Raw genomic sequence first — 20,839 nt, forward strand, 5'->3', positions numbered from 1 at the left:
CTAAAGGATCTCAGTCCTGAAACATTAATTCTCTTTCTCTTTCTGCAAACGTTGCCTAACCTGCTCAATGTCCCCAACATTTTCTATGTTTTACATATTGTTCAATTGAAGTATGCAGAACACTAATGACATTTTCCCTTCAATGGTTTATCAGTAATTTTATAACATGGTAATAATTGATCTTTTTTCTTCTGGGACCTAACTTTAGGAGATGGAAATGTATTTCTCCTCCTGGATGTTATGAATGTATCTCGATAAAAGTGGATAGTGTGAATTGTCTGTGCAAGATCATGGAAATTTATGGCAGAGAGGGAGACGATGCCAAGATTCTCCAGGTTAACTCTACTTACCTGATCTTGGCTCATGACCTTTAATTGCCCTCCAGGGGAACCTTTCCAGCAGTTTGCTCATCACTCATTGGAGCAAAAATATATATTTACTCAACGTTTCTAATTCTTCTACATTCTAAATTACTGATCATGCCACTGATGGAAATAGATCCTTTCTGCTAATGAATCCTGTAATTTTATACAGCTCAATTAAATCTCTCCTCAGTTGTCTTTGTTCTAAAAAAAAAACAAGAATTCTCTCCTCATCACTATAGCTCGCCAACCCTGGCAACATAAAGCTCCTCTACATCCTTTCTACCTCTTTCACGTTCCCTCCATGCTGTGTGAGGGCCAGAAGAATGTCAAAAGTCTAGACAGGACTAAGTCATACAGCATTGAAACAGGTCCTTCTACTAGTGTAGATGGGGCCTGTTGGTTGGTGTAGGCCATTTTCCCACGCCGATCTGCATGCCCCATCTAAACTAGTCCCACCTGCCTGCATTTGGCCTATACCCTTCTAAACCTTTCCTCTCCATGTACCTGTCCAAATGTCTTGTAAAGTTTTGTATGCAACATGGCTTTTGTATGCAACATGCTGTATGCAACATTCCATTTCTAATATTCTGCACCTCTGTCAACTAAGTCAGCCATCCTATGTAGATAAATAAGTTTTGACCATTTACAGTCAAAGAGGTAGGAGGTTTCTCCAATATGTACAGTGGGAATGGGAACTAAAAAGATACTGACTGCCTTCAGATTATTGAGCGAAAAGAGATGCAGATGGAGATCATCGAGAATGGGCCAAGGAACCAAAATTTGACGTATACAGTGCTAATTGTGTTAGTAACATAGATAGAATGATTCATACCCAATTTATCTTCCTTCTCAAGCCATTGACTGATGATTCCCTGTTTGAAGCTATCTCAGCTTAATTCTAATGGTTTAGATAAAGGAGAATGAAGTGCTGTAGTTGACTTTGAGGGATTATCAGGAGATGAATGGCCAAGCCATTTGTATAGAAAGAGCAATGGCCCAGTTGAAGCACAGCCACCTTTTTCTTACAAATAAGGCATTGTGAAGATGGGTGAAGAGACAACTCAACAGAAACTTGGGATTTTAAGGGGAGACTTGACATAAATAAATAAAGTGATGAGATGCATTGATAGGGTAGACAGCCAGAACCTTTTTCCTCAGGTGGAAATGTCCAAATATTAAAGGGCATAGCTATAAAGTGAGAAGGGGGTAAGTTTAATGGAGATGTGCAGAGCAAGTTATTTTACACAGTGTGGGCCTAGAACACATTGGTGGTGGTGGAGGCAAATTTGACAATGGCGCTGGATAGGCTTTAAGATAAGCACATGGCAGTGCAGGGAATATGGATCATTCAGGGGCAGATGAGATCAATTTAACTTGGCATCAGGTTTGGCACAAACATTGTGAGCTGTGTGTTTCGCTGCTCTACTGTTCTGTGTTCTATGTTCCAATAGCTCCAAGACATTTCCGCAAACACCAACTAATAGATCTGCAGTTCAGAGTTTGAAAGTGATATTATAAAGGGCCTGACCCACTTGGCGATTTTTTTCTGCGACTGCCGGCATCATATCAGGGTCGGCAAAACATTTTGAACATTTCAAAAACCAGTGGAAACAAAAAAAATGTTGCGACACTTGAAAAAATACCACGCGTCAATACGTCATCATGCCGCGTCACGCCGCATCACTCCGCAAATTGTTTGGTGACCTGATACGTCTGTCAATGATGTTGGCAGTCGCCGAAAAAAATCGCCGTGGGACAGGCCCTTAATTGATTGAGGAGAATATGTTTCCTCTGTATTCATTTTCAATGGCATGCACACATTTCAGTTCTTGTTTCTGTTTTCAATACCATTTAAAATGCACACTATTGAAAATGCATGTTAGATATTACGTTCTTCCAGATATAATTAAATACCTGAGTATTAATAAAAGTCACCATTTTGGAAAATGAGTAAAATTCCAGATTTGTTGTTGATAAACTTAACGCTGACAGGGGATTGTATTTCATTTTGAATGGGCCATTTTAAATACAAAAAAAATCGGCAACCTTGAGTTGATGCACACTGCCACTAGGCTTTCCATCATATTAATGTTGCAGTATTGTAATATTTGCAAGGACCACATCATTTCCAAGGAAAATTATAAACTATGAAGTGTACAAAATATGAAACATTTGTTACCGTGGTGTGGCCATTTGCATTCCACCACATTAAATGGAACAAATAAACCCGAGACATCACCTTCTCATAAATGCTGCTGCCAAAGATATCGCTCCAAGCTGCTAATAGTTCTGTTGTAATAACCCTGCTGAGCAAATGATTGATTCTACCAATCTTCAGATTAAATTGGGAAACTATTAATTCAGGAATGCTGTCTATTTGGTGAATCTCTTGTAAGGTGCAAGAGTTATGAACAAGAAGGCTGATAGAGATGCTGATAAAACTGTTCACATTGAATTCCTGTTTCCAGCCAACTGGATATCCATCCAATAATAATATTACAAACTGTCAATGGAAGCCTGCAGCAAATGAAGAGACTTCATTTAACATCCTTTCCTTTCTTTCTTGCACAATTATTACAGTGTCTGTCAAAGTCAGTTACGGTGTAATTACAGCTACAGTCTACAATATGGATCATAAGATCATAAGTGATAGGAGCAAAATTAGGCCATGTGGCCCATCAAGACTACACCACCATGCAATCATGACTGATCTATCTCTCCTTCCCAACCCCATTCTCCTGCCTTCTCCCCATAACCTCTGATACCTACATAAATATAATACAAACTACATAAATATAAATATAACTACATAAATATAAAACTACAGCTACAGTCTACAATATAAGGTAGTGTCCAAATAAAGAACAGCACAAATCCCATGATATCTCAACTTCTGTACAAAATAATGGATGAGTTACAAATTGTGCATTGTATACTCTAATCCAAAGACATGCTTGTCATTTACAATTTTTGAAGTCCACATGTATGTTTAATCTTTCAGTGGTAGTCCACACTTAATAAAGTTTAGCAGACATTTTACCTACCGGTCGGTTTTCCTTGGCCCTAAAAACTGCAAAAACGTGCTTTAAATAACTTTCAACAAACACACACACTCGCCATATATATGGCAGTAAGCTCTCTTGAATTACTCAAACAGCTCAGTGTGGCATATCCATTGTGGGCCTTCCGCGCTCAGCGTCACTTCTGCACTCACCGGAAATGACGCAATCAGCACCACCTCCACACTCCCCGGAAATGACACAATCAGCGCCACCTCTCCACTACGTGGAAGTCACAGAGTGAGCGACAATTTTGCATTAAACACAGTCTTAATCTAATAAAACATTTATTCATGTTTTTCCCTTCCAAAAACTGTTGTACACTTTTCAATAGCCACACCACTTTTCCACAGCCACACCACTTTTCAATTAGCCACACTTTTCAATTAGCCGCACATTTTAGAGGCACAGTTTAGAGGCACAGTTTAGAGGCACATAAAAACATTTATTCCTTCCAAACACAGTTCCAAGTAAACCATATCAAACCACATACAACTATACTCACGGTTTAGTAGACATGTGTTCAGTGTTATTCATAGCTCTGAGTCATGGCCTCTCCCTCCCCCATCTTGCAGTGACTGAGGCACGTCCACACTTCCGGGTTTTTTAGTCCCTCCCCACTCCCACCGGAAGGGGCGTGACCTTCATGGCATGATTGACAGGAGCGAGAATCTCAACATTTTTAATACATTAATAAGTTTTTTTTATTTTTCATTGATGGGAAAAATCCTCTTGTGTTGCGCAGCGGAGGGGGACTCTGAGTAAGATGGCTAAAAATCTCAGCCGTAAGAGGTAGCGTTTTTTTATAAAATCAATATAAAGTGCAAACAGGAAGTGGTCAAGTTTAGACTTTTAATTATATAGATGATGAGAATGGATTGAATCATGCCTCTGAAAACTTGCAGTTCTGAAGGAAACCACTAAATTTCATTCTAAACTCCACTAAAAGTCATTCACTTCTCAGGAAATCTTGGCTATCCGTATTGCCAGGTCAAGCGCCGAGGTCGCCAGAGGTTAAATATTGGTGTCCCAAAATCACCACTGAGGATAACAGCAGTACAGTGACTTGCTGAAGAGGGAGGCCTGGCTGTACATTCCAGATATCTTTTAGCTTTATGTCTAACAGTGCTGGAGAAAGAACAACCCCTTCAATGGCTTCACTGATCCTTTGAATTAAAATTCATGCAGATAAACAGTTCACTATTTGATTGTTTATTTCAAGGTTTTTAGTACCTATTTAGAAGTATTAATTTCAAAATATATATTGGTTACTTTTCTTAATATATTCAAATTAAGATTTAAGTCGTAATTAAAATTTAAATTAAATAATTAAAATGGGGGTGGCACAGCAGCAAAGATCATTGAGCTCTATGATCTTTGCACAGCAGTGCAGCAGTAGAGTTGCTGCCTTATAGCATCGGAGCAATTTGATTCTGACTGGGGGAGTGATCCATATGGAGTTTGTACCTTCTCCCTGTGACAGCATCGGTTTTCTCCGGGTGCTCTAGCTTCCTCCCACATTCCGAACACATGCATGTTTGTAGGTTAATTGGCTTCTATAAATTGTCCCTATGTGTGTAGTGACGAAATAGTGTATGGATGATTATTGGTCAGCATGGACACATTAGGCAGAAGGGCCCATTCTCACGCTGCATCTAAACAAAACTAAACTAAACTAATCTATTGAATAATCAGTAGATGACTAGCGAAGGCATATGAAATCAGATTTTGGTGGCTGCTGAGGTCCTGGGAAGGGGGCTGAAGGTTTCCTGCTATATAGTGCCAGTTCTGAGTCGTTCAGAGCCTCATTTGGCCATCTGCATCTGTGAAAAGTTAAGGACTTTAGGTGGCATGTCTGAGTGCCCTTAATGTGGATTGAAAATGAAAATGTGGTTGGTTTGAAAAAGCAAAGCAAATGTGGTGTTTGGTTTGAAAAAGCAAAGCAAATGTTGGTGGTTGCACCCTGCTTGAAGTGGCATGAAACTGCACTTGAATTTGGTGGCCGTGCACCCTGCTTGAAGTGGTCGGAAATGGCACTTGAGTTTGGTGGCCTTGCACCCTGCTTGAAGTGGTATGAAACTGCACTTGAGTTTGGTGGCCTAGCACCCTGCTTGAAGTGGTATGAAACTGCACTTGAGTTTGGTGGCATTGTACCATGCTTGAAGTGGTATGAAAATGCACTTGAATTGGGTGGTCTTGCAGTTTCTTACCATTTCAAGCAGGGTGCAAGGCCACCAAATTCAAATGCAGTTTCATACCATTTCATGCAGGGTGCAAGGCCACCACATTCAAATGCAGTTTCATACCATTTCAAGCAGGGTGAAACCATCATAAAACCATCATAAAACCACACAAAACCACATAAACACCACACTCACAGTTCGGTAGTCATTCAGTTTGTTCAGTTGATTCACAGCTCAGACGGAGTCGTGACAACTCCCTCCCCCATCTTGCAGAGACTGAGCCACACCCACACCTCTGGGTTTTATATTCATTCCCCCCTCCCACCGGAAGGGGCGTGGCCTTCATGGCGTGATTGACAGGAGAGAGATTCTCAACATTTTTGAAAACACTAATAACACTTTTATTTTTCATTGATGGGAAGAATCCTCTGCACCTGATGAGCGGAGGGGTACTGAGTAAGATGGCCAACCATCACAGCTGTAAGTAGTACCATTTTATCTAATATCAATATAAAGTGCAAACAGGAAGTTGTCAAGTTTAGACCAACAACCATTTGCAGTGCAGCATTTCAAAGCAAACACCACCAACAACCATTTGCAGTGCAGCATTTCAAAGCAACCACCACCAACAACCATTTGCAGTGAAGCATTTCAGAGCAACCACATTTTCATTTTCAAACCACATTAAGGGCACTCACAGTTGAGTAGACAGTGTTCAGTGTTATTCACAACTCAGAGAGACGTGACCCTCTCACTTCCTCCATCTGGCAGAGACTGTGAGGCACAACACTTCCGGGATTTATAGTCCCTCCCCCTCCCACCAGCAGTGGCAGCAGAGAGAATGTCAACATTTTTTAAACATTAATAACTCTCTTATTTTTCATTGATGGGAAAAATCCTCATGTACTGCGCAACGGAGGGGGACTCTGAATAAGATAACCAAAAATCACAGCCATAAGTGGCAGCATTTTTTCTGTGGCTAGAAATGACATTTTTGGACCCAAAATAACAAAGAAAGGGTTTTTGATACGTATCTAAGATAAAATGATTTTCCAACTGTTGAAAATGGTGAAACTACTTCAGTCCAAGAATGAATGTTATTCCTTGTATTCCATTTATATTTGTTTAAAGGAGGAGATGAAAACAGTGGTGGTTTTGCCTGGCCATCTCCCATGATGTGATGGCCGATAGAACCAACTTGTTAGTTTTAGGCATTGTTGATGAACTCTCTGTGGCAGTTTATTCCGATATGTACAGGTTGTCTTCAGCCTGGGCAACGGGAAGTTACATAGCTAATGATCTTTGCCTTGTGGGATCTAGTCCACTATGGACTGTGAGGTATTAACTCTATGACAATTTCATATAAGAATACCGATTTTACTGAATTCACATTGAGGGATGGTTGGCCCTTTGCATCAATATTTACCTGACTGCAATCGAGCAACAAATCAAACGTTGTAGCCAAAAACAAGCTCATGCCAATTCTGTTGAAAGATCATGAGACAGTATTTTCCAGTAACTGCCTGCATGTGTCACATATTCTAACCGTCTTGGGTGTTATGTTTTCACCAACATTCTGTGCTCAGCTGCATTTTCATTACTCTGGTTTGGCATCAGGTTTAAATGTTATACATGCCTTTAAGCCATTAAGTCTGTGTATATGTATCTTTAAAGATACAATTCTATTGCATAATTGCTTCCAAGCATGATTTTGGAGTTTCCATAAGGAAACTAAACACATCCCTTCCAGTTGAAGTGTAGTCATCTTGTCCAGTCTTTCCCAAGTAGTGTTGGCCACTCTAATTACTTGGCTGCAATTCTTGATAATTCTAATTGTTGACGTTTATAATACCATTGATTGCATTTGCTCCAATACCGTCAGAACTCCACCTGACTATGTCTTGAGACATCTTATTTTGTTTTGTTACATGCTGAGCTATTTTCAGCAGGTACTTTAAGCCCCCCCCACCCCCCGTACCAATCAGTTGCTGTTTCGTTTTGCATTTCTGTCGATTGACTGTTGGTCAATTCTATGAGTTTGAAGAAGGGTCTTGACTCAAAACGTCACCCATTCTTTCTCTCCAGAGATGCTGCCTGTCCCGCTGGGTTACTACAAATTGGTTTAAACCAGCATCTGCAGTTCCTTCCTACACATCTATGGTTTAATAGCTTTCTGCTTCTGATCATTGTAGTTGATGCTATTTTGTTTCTGCAAATCAAATTCTACATGTTTGTGCCAGTGTTGACATTAAACAGATTCTGTCTGTTTAAAAAATATATATTTACTGTCTGTGTAAGTGCCATTCTGATTTGTTGCTTAGTGTTTGCACGTTGCTGCAAAATACCTTTTATTTTAGCACGAGTAGCTTTCTCTCTCCACAGAGGAGTGAGTGGGTGTGGTGAATGTTACAGCGAACTGTCACAAGAGTTAATGCCATTGATAGCTATAATGTGCTGCCCCTAATTCTGGAATGGAGCCTTCACTGCTGCCTTTTATCCCTGGTAATGGTTACAATTCCTTGGCAACTTCTTTGCTGCCATTCCATTGAGGTTATGATCTTAGAAACTAGATTGATTATGAGGCTTTTTGTCTCTAATAATGTAAACTGAATCCATTCATCATTTAAGTCTCTTGCAAACAGGCCCTGCAATGGTACAATTTTAAAATTCACCAAGGTCATAGTGCCTCGTGAGCTTTTCAATTATACATTACAATTGCCGACTGCTGCGTCCATTCTCTGATTCTTCATGCCAGATTTATAGCCCTCTGTGACCTCAGATGGCTGAAGTGATCCTCCAAGTTCTGCACCGTCTTTGTGAAGGAAAAACTTTTGGTTTTCTAAATGTTTCCCAGATTAGTAAGCAGACATTAGGTCTCCTTTATCAAAACAGTCATGGCACACACTTTTATGTTATTATTTTGTGTCTGCATTTTCTCAGCAAAAACCTTGTGAATACTGTTGGTCATTTATAAAATGGCAGACACAAGTGTCTGCAAATGCTGACATTTGGAGCAAAACATAGATGGCTGGAAGGACAATGGATCAAGCAGCATTTGTGGAGGCAAAGAATGGTCCACAGATAAACTTGACCTACTGAGTTCTTCCAGCCATTTATTATTTGTTAAAAATATTGCATCCTTTTCAGGTATGCTGTGAATAATTCCTGTCCTTGACTGTATACCTCTTGGCTGCCAATTAAGCCTTTTAAGCCTAATTTCTACTTAAGTAGTAACATTGCATCACTCAGTCGTTTGTGATCAGTGTTTCACTCCATGCTGCAAGCTACTGCTGTCTATCTTTTTTGTACAATAGCTGTAACCTGCAGAAATCTGTCCACTCACTGCATACCATGGTACTTTCCTTCTCCAGCATCAGAATCCTGAGGTTTTGTGATGAGAGCCATTGATCAGCAATACTGCATGTTTTTGTTATTATCCTTGGGTTGTGGTGAATTTGGAGGTTATCTGGAAGCCAATTTGGAGGTGATCTGGGAGCCAATTTCAGTGCATGTTTAAGTCCTTATGATACTTCGCTGCAGGGGACATCAGGGAGAGCAAAGCACCTCATTGCATATTGACATCTGCTAACCCATGGGCTTACATATGTGATGATATTATCACATGATACACTTGCATAGCCTAATTATATACTTACATACAGATATATCTCAAATGAAATAGACATTGAAGTTCATGAACAATGAACGACTTTCCAAGATTTCCAAAGTATGGAAGGAATTAATTAATATCACCATGTAATTAATTATCTTCAGTGAAAGCAACAATCCAAATTGTCTTTAAATTATTTGTATTCTAATAGTCCTATTTTCCATTAGGATCTGAATCAAAACCTTTTTGGTGAGTAGGTTTGTCCTTCAGTTCACAAAAAAAACCTGATATACTAGTTAAATGTGCAGAAGGATTTAACTTAGCACTGTCCCATTCCCTTTGTTCAGTTGTACCTCATGACATTATTAAGAACAAATCTTGAAGCTCTCCTGATACCTTGGGCGATATTTATCCATCAAATTATGCCACCAAATGCAAATCATTTGGTCGTTCCCCAGTGCCGTTTCTGAAGTCTCGCTGAGAATATATTGGCTGTCTTGGCTCGCTAACTCACTGAAGTGATTAATACTCCAAAAGAACATGACTGCTTCTGCAGCATTTTGGGATGGCCTGAGGTCATTGAAATGTTCGATGTAAATGTAACCTCTTCCTCTATGACATCAGTTTAATCTAACTCAGCCTTGCAAAAAAGCTGAGAACTTTGCTTTTCATGTCAAGAGATCTGACTTACGGAGCAAGGAGGGGAAAAGTAAACTGATGTCGGTCTCTGTGCTTATCTGTGCTTTTATGGTGTTATGTCCATGTGTGCATTTATCGTGTGATCAAGATCTGGCCTGAAGGACATTTGAAAGAGGAAGAATGTTGCCTTCGTCTTTTAGATTATTTTATAGCACTTAGAAAATTAAAAATGAAAGCAAATTTAGCAAAGAAGGAATATGAAATAAAATGTATTACCTTTCAATATATTAAAATAAATCATAGTCATAGTGTCTTACAGCATGGAAACAGCCCCTTTGGCTCAACATGCCCGCAATGGGCAACATGTCCCAACTACACTAGTCCCACCTGCCTGCATTTTTCCCATACCCCTCTAAACCTATCCTATCCATGCACCGGGGTCAAAGAAAGAGCGTTCACATCGCGGTCCTGTTTTCACCAATCTTTCCACCACCACGTACAAGAAGCACAAGAAGCGCAGGACAGGCACTATAGTATGGAGATGCCGAGAATTGTGTTCAGCTCTGGCTGAACAACTTCTAATCTTGTGTGTGGACTCGATGAGAAGAAGAAAATCCATGTATCTATCTAAATGTTTGTCAAACGTCAAGTCCTCACAAAATTATCTATACTTGGTTTTCAGAAGTGGTAGGCAAGTAAATATGTACCATTCAATATTTGAGAACTTTGGATTTTGGATACCAAATCTAATAATATAATGAACAATTACACAGTTCCATTTTTATAGTAAAAAACACAAAATGCTGAAGTTATTCAGTGGGTCAGGCAGCATCGCTGGAGAACATGGATACATAATGTTCCTTCACCATTTCCAACTCTCCATTGGGAAAATGTGCCCCTGAGTCGATGCCAGATTCAAGGTGATGCCCTTCCATGCCCTTAGGAAGTCTCAAAGTTGCTTTAGAGCAAACGAGACATCGACAACGAGTAGTCACTGCTGCTATAATTGGAAAGCAGAAGCCACAGAAGGCATTGATTCCTTGAAGAGAGGTGAATTATTATCTATTCATTCTATTGGTTTCAATTATTTTAATTTTGTAGTTTATTTTTGCGAGGGAGCTTTTCAATTTTAAAACATTAAGAAAATAATATATATTGTTTATGTGAAAGTAATATAAAAACCCAAAAATGGGGATAGGATTTTTATTAAGTTATTAAAAGAACAAACTCAGGTAACTGCAATTATCGATGGCGGGAACTCATTGTTAACAGAAATCTTTAAGATGTTGTGCTTGCTGTTTTAAATACAGTGGAGCTAATCACAAAGAAACAGTGTGTTTATGGAATTAATAACTGCATTCCCTGCAGTTTGAATGTTTTTGATTTCTCAATCTCCACTGCAATTCTTTCCAGATGATCAATAGAGCTGTCAGACAGTTAGTTACACAATGGGGTGCACTATAGTTTACATTACACCACTCTCTTTGGTCCTGTTCATATGAGGTTTCATCTCTGCAATTAGATTGATTCCTCTGTGACTGTGGCCAGGTTTTTATCAAGCCTTTTCCTTGGATGCCCAACAGCGGCAGAAACATTGCAGATTGCACAAATTAAACATTAACAATAATTACCTGCATTCTCTGCCAACAATGTGTTGAAAAGAGCTCAGCATTATGGTTGTTTGGCCTATTTGAAATCAATCTTCCAAACATTGTGTAAACAAATGGGACTCACTAAAAAGCATAATGGTGATTGTGCACTAGTGTGGGAGTGGCTACTGCAAATAGGCAGCCCGCTTTAAACCTCCCTTACGTCCAACCCAATCTGCCGGATGGATGGTTGAATTGACCAGCAATTCATCTTCATCCGATGCTGTGTGCACCCTATCCACTTGCTGCCACAAATGCCCACGTCTTTCGTTATTCTGAGAAAGGAAAGAATTTGCATTCATACACCTTCTTACATGTCTTCATCTTATAATGGGCTTTTAAACAAAATGCAGTCAGTGCTCTGATGTGGGGAGATATATCAGTCATGCTTCCATAGAGAGGACCCACAGATGGCAAGTCAATCTGCATTACATTTCAACACTGTAGGTTGAAGGATAAATGTGAGCAATGAGATTATTAAAGTTATTTTACTTTAAATGTTATCTAGGCTTGACTGGATTCATTGGAACCTGATTAATTTCAACTGAAATGGAAAGCACAACTGGTTTTTGTATCCTGGATTAGGGACAGAAAATTTGCCCAAAATATACGTATATAATCCTGAGAGGAATCGATTGTGTAGATGCACAGAGTCTCTTGCCCAGAGTAGGTGAATCGAGGATCAGGGGACACAAGTTTAAGGTGTAGGGTAAAAGATTTAATAGGAATCTTTTTCACACAAAGAGTGATGGGTGTAGAGAACAAGTTGCCAGAGGAGGTAGTTGAGGCAGGGACAATCCCAACGTTCAAGAAACAATTAGACAGGTACATGGATAGGACAGGTTTGGAGGAATATGGGCCACTGTATCACTATAACTCTATAACTATGAATATATACACTCACAACCTGTCATTTTTGTGAACAACCGTGTACATGTGTTTTCTGGGAGCCAAATCAAGCATCTCTATAACTGCTTCCAACAACATAATAACTAGTGACTCATATTCCCTATATTCCCGTCTTGAAGGTAATATTTTGAAGCAAATATTTGAACATTGCTTACCATTGGAGCAGTGTTCTGATGTAAACCAAGACTCATTGGCACTCTCTTTTCGGCATCATAAGATTGTAGGCTTAAGCCAGATTCCTAAGACAAGTAGAGAAATCTCTGGGCTCAACCCAGTGAACATGTTTGGAATTGCCTCACTTTAGTTGGGAATCAATATTTCTGATGATATTTTATACAGGTTCCTCTCAGCTCTCCCCAAGTGATATTCAAAGATTCCATGATACTGTTTCAGGGATGTGGAGGGAATTACCCTTACAATATAGACAGTTGTTTACCCTTCGTCCAACATTATTAAATTACAAATTAATCAATCCTTGCCATATTGTAGTTTATGAAAACCTGTTATTGGTATCTTCCATGATCCCAATATTACAAGTGTTAATGATTTCAAAAATCTCTTATTCGTTGTAAACCACAAGGGGTTTCCCCTGAATAGAAAACAATCTTTCTATTTTGTTTGACATTCTTGAACACAGAGAATGCATTAGCTGAAGTCCTTCACTCACTCCCAATAGGGGGAACAGAGAGTAAAGATGTAGTCTCAAGAAATGGTAACAGCACAGTAAACTAAAGCACAACAATTCACAAACTAGGAGTGATTGTTAACAACAACTGTAAAAGGTGGAAATCAATATTTAACATTGTCAACAACAACTCTTTTCTAGAGTGGTGTCATTTAAGATTCCTTTGGTATAGAAGCCTGCCACAACGCTTGTATCATGGCAATAAACATTCCTGAGCTGAAAGCCTTTAACATGTTCTGCAATTATTTGACCTAATTTCATAACTTTGCACATGTGATATACATATTTTCTGGAGGGTGTACAGAATTATTAAGCAAACGGTCGTCCTGCTGTGGGCACAAAATTACAGACATCTATTTTATTTTCACTTATAGTTTGCTACTTCCAAATGTAATGAACAACAATAATAGAAATAAGATCCACGCTGCTTGGTGATTCCTAATTGTGATTCCTCAGTTTGAAGAAGAGTCCTGACCTGAAACGTCACCCCTCTTTTTTCTCCAGAGATGATGCCTGACCCGCTGAGTTATTCCAGCACTTTGTGTCTATCTTCGGTATAAACTAGCATCTGCAGTTCCCTTCTACCCGATCAAGACATATTTTCTTAAGGCTAACAACAAAGAGAAATTTTGTTTAAAAAATTGCTAATTTTGGAGTTTAATGTAAGACTAACTCAAACTTTATTACCTGTCTTTTGAAGAGTTTTTATGCAGCAAGCTGTAATTACATTCTTCAGTTTGACTTAAAGATGGAAATAAAGCCCATGAACGCCTCTACGTCCTTAGAAGATTTGGGAGATTCCGTATATTGACAAATACCTTATTTAACTTGTATAGTTGAACAGTAAAGTGCATATTGACTGGTTGCATTATGGCCTGATTCGGCAACTCAAATGCCCAGGAATGAAGGAGATTACAAAAAATGCTGAATACTGCCCAGTCCATAATGGGTACAGTCCTCCCCACCATTGAAGGGATCTACAAGAGGCACTGCCTCAAAAAGCCAGCCGGAATCATCATCACCCTGTCACCCTGTCCACACTCTCATTTCACTCCTGCTATCACGAGGAAGGTAAAGGAGCTTGAAAACTGTGATGTCCAGCATATTCAGGAACAGCTTCTTCCCATCTTCCCTACAGGACAATTGCCTCAAAAACAAACCGCTTTAAAAACAGTTTCATTCCCACTGCAATTAACATTTTAAACTCTGTACGGTGAGGAATAAGAATAAGCATGGCCCTTATGTATTATGTATGTATATCTATGCTATATGTTTAATGTTTGATGAAATGTTGGAACCTGTACCGAGCTGTACTGATAACAAATTCCACCAGCCTGGCTGTGTGGTCATTAAAATACAATACAATACAATACAATACAATCTACGACCAGGCTATTGGACACCACAAACTCCAACTAGACTCCGAACTACAAACTTGAACTTGATTATGATAGGGACCTCAGGCTTTGTTTTGTTTTTCGCACAAATTGTTTTGTTTTATTATTTATTAACCTTTTTTTTAAATTGTTGAAGCTATTTAAATTATCCATTGAGTACTGTGTTTACAAACCTTCAAGTAAGCATTTCATTGTCCTGTTTCAACACATACGGCAATAAAGCACTCTTGACTCTTGGCTCTTGCTTTTTTAAATGTTGTGATTTGAACACAAATGGATCAGTACTGTGATTTATGACTGATCTGGGTATCACTAACATTTCTAGTTGTCACACTTCAACTTCCTACACAGTATATTTGGGGCAATGACAAGTATTTATAAGCCAGGCAAATTTAAGGATGGTACAATAATTTAAATGGATATCATTTAATTTTGCAGCAGCAGTGGTACACAAAGAATTAGGCTTAAATCTCAGTTTCTAATAATTAAAAATTGGCTATTTACTTAGTTATTTAATCAATAGCATGTGTGATCAGTCAAATGTTTAATAACCAGTGATCTAAGCTCCATTTTTCAGCCTGGAGAGCTTACCTCCACCCTTTATTCTTTCCACCAGAACCAGACAAACAATCTATCTAACACTAGTTCTCTTTAATTACTTTACACCTCAAATAATCAGTAATCTTATTAACTATTTTAAAATCTCAAGCTAGTGGTTAATTTTGCAATGCATTCAACTCCTGGCAATGGGCTGAGCAACAAATGGTTATCATGCAATCCATGCAATTATCTGATACCTTAATATGTTCAAACATTGGGAAATTATTGATGACCAAAAAATGTAATAACATGATAATATCATTGATAAAGGTTTCGAACAATGAAGATCTTTGCTTTGTTTAATAAGTTTCTTTGCTAATGTTAAAAATGGTAGCTAGAAATCATAACAATCTTTAATATTAATATATTGTTCTGTCACTATCTGCTCTCTGGGCTAATGTGGTAATACATTCAATACATGGCCTCTGCTGTGTGTAAACCCAATGATTTCCTGATGTTATCACAAATTCAGAGAATGATCTACTTTTATCAACAAAACACAGGGCTTTGTGATCTTGCATTATTTTGGGTTAGCCTACGATTATTCATCCCCTGCCAGTTTCATGCAGTTAGGTCTGTCCTAATAGACTAGTACAGACTAGTACAGTCAGCTGACATTATTAAATAATACATGAAATATTCTTATATCATGTAAAAATTACTTTAATAGAGCAATTTAATATCTTGAAAAACAACATTAGACCGCTGTATTTTGGTCCATATATGGATTTTTTTCTTTAATATGATGTGAGTTGAAGTTTTAAATTGAGCTTTCATTTCCATTAAACTTTCCAGCTGAGATTACACGTCTTCTTCTTATCGCGTCCACACACAAGATTAGCAATTGTTCAGCCAGAGCTGAACACACTTCTCGGCATCTGCATACGATGGTGTCTGTCTTGTTGCTTCTTGTGCTTCTTGTACCTGATGGTGGAAAGATTGGTGGAAACAGGGCCGCGACGTCAACGCTCTTTCCTTGACCCCATTACACAAGTGAATTAGGTATTTACTTTTAAAAAGCAATAAATGCCCTTAATCTGTCAAATTATAAACTATGATCAAGAGAAGATCATCTGGATGACTGGTTTATTAAGTGGTCCAGTGGGAATCCCTGACCCATAACTGTTCAAGTGGAGATGGAACATTCGGGAAGCATTGAGAGCTTCCATTCTGTGTGGGATCACTCTGAAGCTCAGAGGAAATTGCGGTATTAGAGCCTCCCCCAATACTTAACTCCATCCCCCATCATGTATCTGCAGCCCCATTAGTGGTACACAATGTGGCTCCCAAATAACCACCCCGGAACCCACAGAAATATCCCCCTATCACATGCTACTCAAGGTAAGTGGAAAAAACAAAAATATTTTCTTTATTGACCAGATAATGAAATTCCCATCCATTTCCCCACTTAAATCCAAGGATTCAAAATACAGCTGGGCCCAGATTGCATCACTGGGATTCCATCTATCTACTTCATGAAGGATCTGTAGATGTTTAGTTTAGAATTTTTGGATTGGAGATGCAGCACGGAAACAGGCCCTTCGGTCCACTGAGTCCGTGCCGACCCGCGATCCCCGTACACTTACATTAGCCTGCACACACACGAGGCAATTTACAAATTTACCATGCCAATTAACCTAGAAACCTGTACATCTTTGGAGTGTGGAAAGAAACCAAAGGTCCCGGAGAAAACCCACGCAAGTCACAGGGAGAATGTACAAACTCCGTACAGACTGCACCCGTAGTCAGGATCGAACCTGAGTGGTGCTGGAGAAATTAGCAGAAGTTGCTCTGAGGAACAACCATTGTTCTGAGGAACACCTGAGGGATCCCATGATCTTATTGCAGAGGCCCAAACCTCCATCATATGGATCACTCATTGTACTATCGACCACTGCAGCCACTGACTAAACTCTGAAGCTTCCTGGTAGGTGTGACTTTTGAATCCCGCCCAACTCAACAAAGGGCTGAACCTCCCTCTCCCATTGAACTCAACCCTCTCTGAATATCCATCCCCTGCCTTGATGCACTGATTACCACCCATTACAGGCACAGATAGGGGTTCCATGCACCTCTCAATTCACACACAGTCTCTGACCCAGACTTTTATTCACACTCCATAACACTACAGTTCTACTGTTTCTAGACCTACTTCCATCAAAAGTATCATTTATCATTCAGCAGAAAAGTTTAATACAAGCTTATAATGGGCAAGCATCCCAGTATGCTTTACACCCGCAGTTACGGGTGAAAATTAACATGGGGAGGGGGGAACTAAGGTTGTAATTTTGGCCAAGGTATGTCAGAACAAAGGAAGATCTGAAACCGTATGCAAGAGCTTCTTTTGATGGTAACTCCTAACTCAATCGTTGAGGTTTGCCCAGATCAGAAAGAAGTCCACATTGTAACATGGGGAACTCCACCACATTGCAGGACTGGGCTGCAGAAAATAGGAATCTTTTGATCACATATATGCTAACGAAGCATGGTTTCACCACACTGAAAATGATTGAGGCTTTGAATTGTCTGTAGCCAGTTATTGCAGAGATAAATTGATAGGACAATATATGTCTAGAAAAAAATGTATGTGTACATGTTGTCCAATTGGGTTAATAAAGATGAAGCTTTCTATATGAAAGCTAAAGAAGACACACAGACAATTTTGTGAGACAAATTTGATTCAATCATTCCATGCCTGTGAATCAGGATGTATTATTGCTGTTTATTTTCTTGTTTTTGATTTAATATGATATCATAGAACAGTTGTATAAAACATGATTATTTATTTAGTGACTGTATATATTGGATAAAATGACACAGAAAAAGATGCTGTCAATTTTTCTTATCGAATGCAAGACAAACTGAGCTGTGATTTAATTTAACGTTGCTTTGTAAAGGCATGTTCTGTATGATCTTTAAACTTAGAAAAAAAACAAAGCAACAAGATTGAATACATCTTTCCCAAAAGAAGATTCAATACACTTCTGTGAGATTTTAAGGATGATTCAGTGGACTAAAGCTTTGTATTGACAAGAGATGACTGAGGTAATAATGGTAATTTCATTAGCCAAAGTTAATTAAAAGATAAAGTGATTCTAACAATTTGATTTATTTGACATCACTTGTACAACAGCCAGCAAAGCACAGTGACACAGTTAGTAGAGAGCGTCACAGTTCAATCTTGTTCTTGGGTGCCATCTACGTGGAGTTTGCACATTCTCCCCGTGACTGTGAGGGCTTCCTCTGATCTCCATTTTCCTCCCACACCCCCAAGATATATAGGATGATAGGTAAACTGACTACTGTAAATTGTCCAAAATGGATTGTTAAATTGGAGGAAATGTGGGGAGAATAGGTTATAGGGATAATGTTATGGGAGTATATTGTTCTGTAAAGCAACGTGGATCAAATGGGATGATCAACTTCCTTTTATGTAGGTACATGCAAATTAGCATGGAACATGGTGAGTTAATCAGCGAGCCATTGATAATGCTCAAAGTTTTTGTAAAATATTTGTGTAACAGTAAAGGGCCTGTCTCACTTACACGATCTTTACGGGCGACTGCTGGCACCCATCATAGGTCACCGAAATTTTTAAAGTTGAAAATTCAGCGGCGACCAGAATGACACTACGACTCTTTGGAGACCTCTCACGATCATAGGAGACCCCCTCACGACTATGCAGGCTGTATGGTCATGAGAGGTCTCTTTTGATCATGTTGATATAATTAAAACATGAAACATAACACAAAGAATCACATAAGTTCCTTAATAAAAATAGTCTTGGATAGATGTGCTTAGCCATTTGTTCAAACTAGCTCTTTCTGCTGTTTTGCAAAATAGTTACAACTCCGAAACAGGGTCAATAAATCTGTAAAGTTGTTTAAAATGAAAAGTAAAGCTGACAGAAGCTAGATTCCAATCAAGGTGCAGCAATTGTGTTCACGTTGCTTGCATATAAAAGCTGACAACTCATTTCAGATTTGATGGTGCATGCCCAAAATTGTCAATATTTGGCAAATTTTAGTTGTGCAATTTTCATCAACTGGGCAGAAATTAAATCAATGTATACCTTCTTGCCAAACACATAAAACTACTCCTTATTCCCTACTGAAGTATTGTACTTGACTTTGTGGAAGGACCCTTGTCTTTGAAAATGAGAGTTTAAAGTTGCATTGAAAAGACCTGAGTGTATTGATACTCCATCCTGGCTGCACAAACAGATCTGTTAAACTGAGGTCCTCTCAGGAAAACTTTATAATATCATGGTTTCATTGCAAGAAGAATGAGAGATTTTCCAACTTCTTAGCCGACACGTACCTAAGGATCTCAACAAATCAGGTGAGTGAACACAACTATTGATATGAAGCAAAGATGGGAAATGCTGGGTGCATTTTGGTTCCTGCACCAGTCCTGGAGAAAGATATGAGACACCATTGGGGCGATAGGTCGTGCAAATTAGAAAGCTAGGAATTTTTTAAATTATTTGACCTTTGTGTAATTTTTAGAATGAGTCCTGTGTTTTGGGTATTTTAATTAACTTATTTTCTAAGGATTTATTTAGTTTAGTTTAGTTTAGTTTAGTTTAGTTTAGTTTAGTTTAGTTTAGTTTAGTTTAGAGATACAGTGCGGAAACAGGCCCTTCAGCCTGTTTCCGAGTCCGCACATACCAGTGATCCCCACACATTAACATTATCCTACACACACTAGGGACAATTTACATTTATACCCAATTAACCTACAAACCTGTATGTCTTTAGAGTATTGGAGGAATCTGAACATCTCGGAGAAAACCCATGCAGGTCATGGGGAGAACATACAAACTCTGTACAGACAGCACCCATAGTTGGGATTGAACATTTGTCTCCGACTCTGTAAGCGCTGTAAGGCAGCAACTCTACCGCTGCGCCACCGTGCCGCACCTTGAGTGATGGGTCAAGAGAAGTAAGACCCTGAGTCTATTTTTGCTTTTGCCGATGCCTTCATGATTTACTAATAATTAGCTGCCGGAAACTGAATTAATCTTGCAAGCTAACGTCAATTAAAAGTGTCATTTGTAACTCTTAATGTATAAAAAACAGTTACATCTGCAAAGCACCTTCCATGCCCCCTTCGGAATGCCAAACTACTTTAAGACCAACGACTGACTACACTTCAAAAGTTATTTTGTTAATGAGAGAATAAACAGTAGCCAATGTAAGCATTTATCTACAAACAGCGATTTAATGATAACTCGCTAATTAGTTTCATAAATATTGATTGGGGATTAACTATTGTTCAGGGATTTCTCAACAGCTGTGCTTTAGAATAGTGACAGGAGATTATTTCTGATGAATTGACAGTAGATGGATTCAGACTGATGCCCATGAGGGAGGTGGCACCTCTACCGATGTTACAACCCCTCAGTTCACCACTGGAGTTTAAGACTAGATTTTAGATGGAATATACTGGAGTGAACTTTAAACAACACATTCTAACAATTCAAAGATGTGAATGGCAGAGATGAGACAATAAATTGTTGAAATATTAATTTCACAATAAAGTGATCATTAATATGAAGTTGATTTCATATTTTACATGTTGAAGTTACTGAGACTTTATTTTACTGTTGTTGGTTTTGCTCAGTATACTTTCAGATTTGTAAACATGTCCTTTCCAGATTTTCATTATAACAGTTCTAGCAGGATATTTTTCCCCGGTAAATGTTTTTGATATAATGCCATGAGTCTTTGTTACTAAAGCA

This window comes from Leucoraja erinacea, chromosome 22 (assembly GCF_028641065.1).
Source record: "Leucoraja erinacea ecotype New England chromosome 22, Leri_hhj_1, whole genome shotgun sequence".
Lineage (NCBI taxonomy): Eukaryota > Metazoa > Chordata > Chondrichthyes > Rajiformes > Rajidae > Leucoraja > Leucoraja erinaceus.